The sequence below is a fragment of the Anas acuta genome, chromosome 6, assembly GCF_963932015.1.
Source record: "Anas acuta chromosome 6, bAnaAcu1.1, whole genome shotgun sequence".
Lineage (NCBI taxonomy): Eukaryota > Metazoa > Chordata > Aves > Anseriformes > Anatidae > Anas > Anas acuta.
In genome coordinates, this window is record NC_088984.1 from 23240432 (window position 1) to 23247170 (window position 6739).

Here is a 6739-nt window from a genome sequence, read left to right on the forward strand (position 1 = left end):
GACAGTCATGCTGCAGACTGCAGCCTTCAGCCATCGTGTTGTACAGAGGAATGGCTGTTAACCTCCCTCTGCCAGGCTGGCCAGCTCCTCTTTCTCCCACCAGCCAACCAGTCTGTATTTCTGCCAAACAAATTGTGGGCCTTGTAATATAACTCACTTTTGCACTTACAAAGCATTGTTACTACCTCTTTGGTAGCAGTCTAAGCTTTCTACTCCAAACTATAATGAAAAATAAATAAATAAATAAAAAATAAGAAGTCTGATCTCACTTTAAATGCACAGTCTAATTACCTGAACATAAGATGTTAACATTAACACAAAACTCTGATTCTGAATCCTTAAAGCTGAGTGAAGGACTGTCATTTTCAGGTGTGAAAAGCAACAGGGAATTTTTATTAAAATTTTAATTAATACTAGCTTAATATTACTACTTAATAATCAGGACAAAAACACATCTATCTGTACAAAAAAAAAAAAAAAAAAAAAAGAAAAAAAAAGACCACTCAGACAAAGAAATAACCACTGGGAACCTTTTACCAAATACGTGTCAGCCATTCATTTTCAATTTGCTGATCTTTCTCTTCTCTCTTTGGTTAACACATTCCTAGTTATGCACTTTATCTCATTTTCAAAGAAGGCCTCTATTTATGAAGAGTCACAGCCATTTTCTTCTGGATGGAAATGCTGCCCTCAAGCTGCCATTGTAACCTGAAACAAGGATGCTTCATTGCTTCAGAAAAGACCCCAGGGACTCTTATTCATACACATATTTATCTTCTTCGTGATGTACACACAGATTTCCATTGTGAAGAAAAGCTGTGTGATTCCAAAAGGCTGTGCCTTTCAGGAAATGAACATTTTTTCAGGATTGAGATTAAACTGCAGCATTTGGGGGAAGAGAGGAGGAATCTTACCAGAAAAGCACTTCGCTACCGTAAGGAACTGGACAGAGTCAGATCATGGTTTTTGCTGTATTTCTTCCTCTTCATTTCATCTCCTTTCAGATGTCTGTTCCCTTTCAGTCCCCCATCTCTGTCCCCCCAGGTCTGTTGGTTTTCAGCTTCATTCTTGACCCTCAGCCACAATCTTGCTATTTTACTGCACACTATCCAGAACATTCATCTATACCCACCTTTTTAATAGCATTGCTAATGATTTGAGAGGAGTAAATCACAGCCAAGATAATGGCTGCAAAAAATTAATAGACATGATTTTTATGATATAATATACTAGTATACTAATCATTTCAACAGTTAATTGAAAAGCACTAAATATTTTATTATTCATTCGGTATTCCTTCTCCTTTTTACCATTCATGTTTCTGTTTATTTTTCTTCTTTTATACCTTTTTAAACTACTGTTCCATCCTAATTTATCAGTAATATATGCAGCCTACTGACATCTTACCACACCACTCTAAAAAAATACTAAAGAAACAGGATTTTGGAGGGGACACTGATGCAGATGAGATGGGGAATGCAGATTCCATTTCAGTATCTAGAAAGCCTAGCGATGAAGGAGGTCTTATTTTTTCCAATTATTTTTTAAAAATATGACTTAAATTATTGTCTCTCCGAAGCATGCAGACTCATTGTGATAATCAAGCTGAGACTCTTAAAGGGACAGATCACTTGCCAGTTCAAGGACTCTATTTTGTCTCCAACATTGGCTCAGATCCCTAAAATGGGATCGATCATAAATCACATTCTGTTTCCAAAAAAGGTTATACGTAAATTTATGAAAATGAACTGGTGGGTTGCTGTTTTTGTTTGTTTGTTTATTTTGGTTGGTTGGTTGGTTGTTTTTGTTTGTTTTTGTTTGCTTTGTTTTGTTTTCCTGGCACAGTCGCTTGTTTTTTGTTTGTTTGTTTGTTTGAGATTTTGCCTTTAACATTAGTACTTCTTTCATAGTACTTGAAAAATGCAAGGCATGTCCTTTACACAGCCAATAGCTAGCAGAGTAATACACCAAAAATGATTAATTATATTGTCTGGTATTTGTAAACACAGCCAGGAGCTTGCTTAAGTAAGGGACTTTATTAAATAAATGCATTGGCTGACACAAAATCAGTGCTAATTCTGTTCAGTTAGGAACAAGTTTTTAAATTTTGAGTATGTTTAGCACTTCAGAAAATATTACATATGTGATTTAGAAGGCAAAGAAAAGGCTGTTACTATATTAAGCAACTTTATAATGCTCCAACCCTGTGATATCCATGCTGTTAGAATCTTCCTGCAAGGACAGTCCCATGAAGCCATGTGATGATCCTATGACAGTTAATATAGTTACACACTTACACAGCTACATAAAGCTGATACTAAGTTATCAAACCAGACAAAGTTTAGTAGAAAGTTCCACATAGTCTGTGATGACTGCATGCAGCACTTTTCCACAGATCTCTGCCTCATTCAGCAAATGAATACTTATGCAATCTTTTCTTTATATTCCCCACAGAACATGTAGCCCCAAATATAGATTTTTTCAGTTCTGTGTAGGCCTCTCTCAAGAGTTCCTCAATAAAATGTATTTTTCTTAAAAAGCAAGAATAATGCCAAAATCTATGAAATAAGGTACTACTGTTTCCTGTGCTGCTAGTTTCTGAAAGAAGAAAAAAGGCAGGAATTAGCTACCAGTTGCAAAAAATATTACCAGTATCTTTGGATGCTCAGAAAACTTTGCTATGACCTGACTTGCAGATCACTATCCATAGCACTTTTAAAATTTTTAAATTCAAAGCACAATGCCCTTTGACTTTCATTTTAAGTGCTGAAATCTCAGACGTGTCTGTCTCTGTGAATTCCTCTTTCAAGGAGAACTATGTGAACCAGTGCCTGAGCGCATAATGGAGCTCTCCCCACTGCAAGGATCTGTCCCCAGGACATCAGCTGCAAGTTTGCATGGCTAGCCCTCTCTCCTCCTCTATTCTGATGTATGCTCAGAACATTGCAAGTATCTTCAAGTAGTCATATGAAAATGAAGGATTTTATTTTCACTTTGATGCCGTAAAACATTTATCTCAAGTGTATATATGGAAACATAATGAAGACTTTTTTTTTTCTTCATTTGCAATTAGGTATTTGCTTTGGAGTTTTTAACACTTAACCCCAAACACACATACAGCCACACTCAAGACAGATCTCTGGTAAAAAAAAAAAAAAACACAACTGAGGCCTGAATTTTCAGATGTACAGAGCACCTGCAGTTCCTGTTGACATCAACTGCCAGGCTCTCAGCACTACTGAAACTCTGATCTTAATTTATAGAACACCATAGGCATATTTATTCTCTAATGAGCAGTTAGCATTTGGTGCACTTTAAAGTGATAAAGGTGCAGATAGAGGAAGGAGAAAAAAAGGTAGAGTTAAATTATCCAGAAAACTTATTAGTTCTGTTGTTCTCTATGCCTTATCAATCCTGTGTTTGACATCATTCAGCTTAGCTGATACGTTTGAAGATTAAGTACAAATGGCACACAAAATGTATTTCTAACCATCTCTTCCTCTCACATAAAGAACCTTGTTTACCCTTATGTAAGTACAGCTTGAAGAACAAGTCCATATGTTTAGTCAGTAAGGACAATGAAGGCAAGAAGCCACAGGAAAAGCAGCTGTCCTGGCTAGCACTGGGAGCTGTACCTGGCCTGCAGCTATGGAGACACACACACAGCTGAGTAGCTGGCTCCACCAGCATGGCTCCTGCTGTCTGCATTGGAAGCAGTTGCTGGCCAGCAGGCTACAAAGGAAGAGCAATCGTACCCTCTCTAGGAAGATTTCTCTGTGTTCACCCGTACTCCTTTTCTTATTTTCCAACCCATCAATTAAATTATTCATTTCTGATATACATTGTGGAATACTTTATGACCACACAGAATGACTTTTCACTTGCCAAAACAATGCTGTTGTGTACATTCAACATTAACTCCACCAGCCAATTCTCACCTTTCCTTTTCAATCCTCCACTTGTATTCATTTGACTCTCACATAATAGTAATAATAATAATAATAATAATAATAATAATAATGTTGAACTACAGTGTTGCATAATATTACTTTACTAATGTTTATTAACAAAAAGCAATTAAGTCTATTTCAGTCTATTCTATGTGAAAAGGACAGTCTTGTGCTTTTCTAAGAGGGAATGAGCCTGTCACACAGTCACTGTACAACAGCACTGGCTGTGCAATTCTCTGAGGTTGTAGGTTTTCAGAAATAAGGCAAGAAACAGAAATATTAGCACTTCTTCCACAAACAGCATCAAAGGTGCCACTCAGGACTCTCAAGGTAAAATTCATTCTAGTTCTAAAGACAAAACAATTTTAGAGGTATTCTTGAATATTTTGGCATTGTAGGAAAGACTTACAAGAAATGGGTGCTACATTTATTTTTCTTGCAGTAGAGCAGTTTGAGAGATGAGTCAACAATTTCACTGTGGTGGAACAGAGAAAGCAAATATTAGCAGAAAGGACGTGATAATTGTTTTTGTGCACCGAGTTTTAAAAGCACATACATAGTGACACTATTTTGGGAGGATTTGTATCTGATAAAGTAAAACTATATTTGATAGGTTCAATTTTCAGCCTATGTTATAGCTTGAGAAAATCATGCTGAGTTATGCTGAAGACTCAATTGGTCTTATTAGTTACAACTGTTGAATGTAATCCTTACAAGTAGAAGAGCTATGAGCTTTTCATGAATGAACCTTCCAGAATGAACCCAGCCCTTTCTTCCAACAGTCAATACAGACAGCAACCTGATAGACATGATGCAAGCCTTGGATCAAGCTAGTCAATGTTTTATTTTAGTTTGTCTGAACATCATTCTTCAATGACTATGTTCTCACTGTGTTCTCCCAGTATAAGGTCCTATCCACAACAGGCAGCAAAAGGGAAGTTCTGCAACCTTGGTGCCTACAGAGCTCTTGCAAAAAGAGCTCCACCAGCATGGGACTACAACCACAAGAACTGAAAGCCTGTAGTCAAGGACCAGCAAGTCATACATAGCTATCATACAGGTGGGTCTCCTGCCTTTAGATCTGCAATGGCCATTGCAGATGCTAATGCTAGCACTTTAAACTTTCCTATCCATAGGTCTGCAAACTGGTATCATTTCAGAGTCACTGCTGAGATTTCTCATTTAAACAATGATCCTACTGGATTTATTTGTGACTTCTGTCTATTTAACATTTTTATTCTTGTCATGTTTTGAGGATGAGTATACATTCCAGAACTCATACATGAAGGCAAAAGACTTGTTTTAGGAACATTGTTACTGCTACAAATGAAGCATTACATATGATAACTTTAAAAGAACAGAAGGCTCCCAATCAGACACCTACTGAAGAGATACCATGCCTGTACAATTGGACTGCTCAAACTACTTCATCAGTGAGTTCAAAACAAAAACTGCCTGAAACAAAAGGGCTGGGAAGGTTACCAATGTTCAGAGCCTCTAATACAGCAAAACCCCTCTTTTGTCAGATATCTGAGACTTCCCAGTGGAAACATTTTGTATCCCTGATGAATCAACTGGTGACTTCAGAGAAGAATCCAAAGTGTGATACATGTTCTCATTCATGATTACCCTGAAGAAGGATGATATCATATGCTGAGATGACAGATATTTATGAAGATTTGATAAAATAATTTCTGTGTCATCACTGTCTTGATTCTATACAATTAAGGGCTTATTCATGTGATGCTCAGGGTGGATAATGATAGGTTAATGTTACATGACTTTCTATCTGAAAGACTTTTTTGATGCTTATTATACTTTCCTCAGATTTACAGCTTATAACTGAAGATTCCCATCTAAATTTGGTGTGTTTTTGTTTTTGTTTTTTCTCTCCAGACATATTGCTGGTCTCCTTCATCATTGTTTTTGTATGCTGTTTATGCTTAGCAACTTAAATACAGACATGAAAATGAAAATTATGTAGTGCAATGCTAAATAAAAATAATTAAGTAGAGCCTTTTCATGCCTCTTCTTTTAATCTCACCAAGAATCCTAACACTCAGCTAATGAAAACTCAAAAATAGCTTTTAACATAAGTAAACAGAGGCACATAAGTTGATGAATATCCTCAAATCACATAAGGAGGCAATAACAGAAATACGAGTAACATCCATAAATACTGTCTTGTGATTCTTAGCTTTAACTGCAAAGACTTATGTCCTTGATATTAGTACAAATATCAAAGAGACTAACAACTGTAAGAAGAATTACTTTATGACAAAGGACTAGTGCTGTCAAAGTAATGATATTACAGCAGTATATCAACAGAAGAATAGCTATACTAACATCTATCTAATCTCCTATCCTATCTTCTGTTACGGCCAATAAGGCTGGTTTGGAAGGATTATGAGTATATATCATATACTGATATTTCCCCAGAATAGTCTTCCCGCTTCTAGCAATCCATACTTTAGGGACTTTCTGAGCCAAAGCTGTATACTTAGATATTTTATTTTTTCTGTCAGTAATTTATCTAACAGGTTTTCTTAATCAGAATAATTTTTTCATATGTCAAATACTAAATCTAAACTTGGAGGTAAGGAATTCTGTTGTTTACTTTGCTCTGCATGAAAGTGGATCTCTTCTGTGTGTTTCAAACTGAACACCCACTATCTTCTTTTGGATTCCCATTCATACTCGAATAATACTACTTTCATTCAAATTCTATAAGTTCCTGGTACTTAAAATATTAGCACCATGGTAGATGTTATGTTTATTTATTTGTAGTA

The 6739-nt window shown here is 36.1% G+C and overlaps 1 long non-coding RNA gene across 3 annotated transcripts; it reads left to right on the top strand.

Annotated features, from left to right (window-relative positions):
• Positions 1-610: 610 nt before the first annotated feature.
• On the top strand, positions 611-5964 carry LOC137858297 (uncharacterized). Of its 3 annotated transcripts, none has more exons than XR_011097631.1 (4): positions 611-934; positions 2811-4280; positions 4853-5383; positions 5477-5964. It is a non-coding gene; the product is annotated as an uncharacterized lncRNA (long non-coding RNA). The 3 variants fall into 3 exon arrangements; XR_011097630.1 differs by having other exon boundaries at positions 612-934; positions 2811-5010; positions 5206-5383; XR_011097629.1 differs by having other exon boundaries at positions 613-934; positions 2811-5383.
• The last annotated feature ends 775 nt before the right edge of the window (positions 5965-6739 follow it).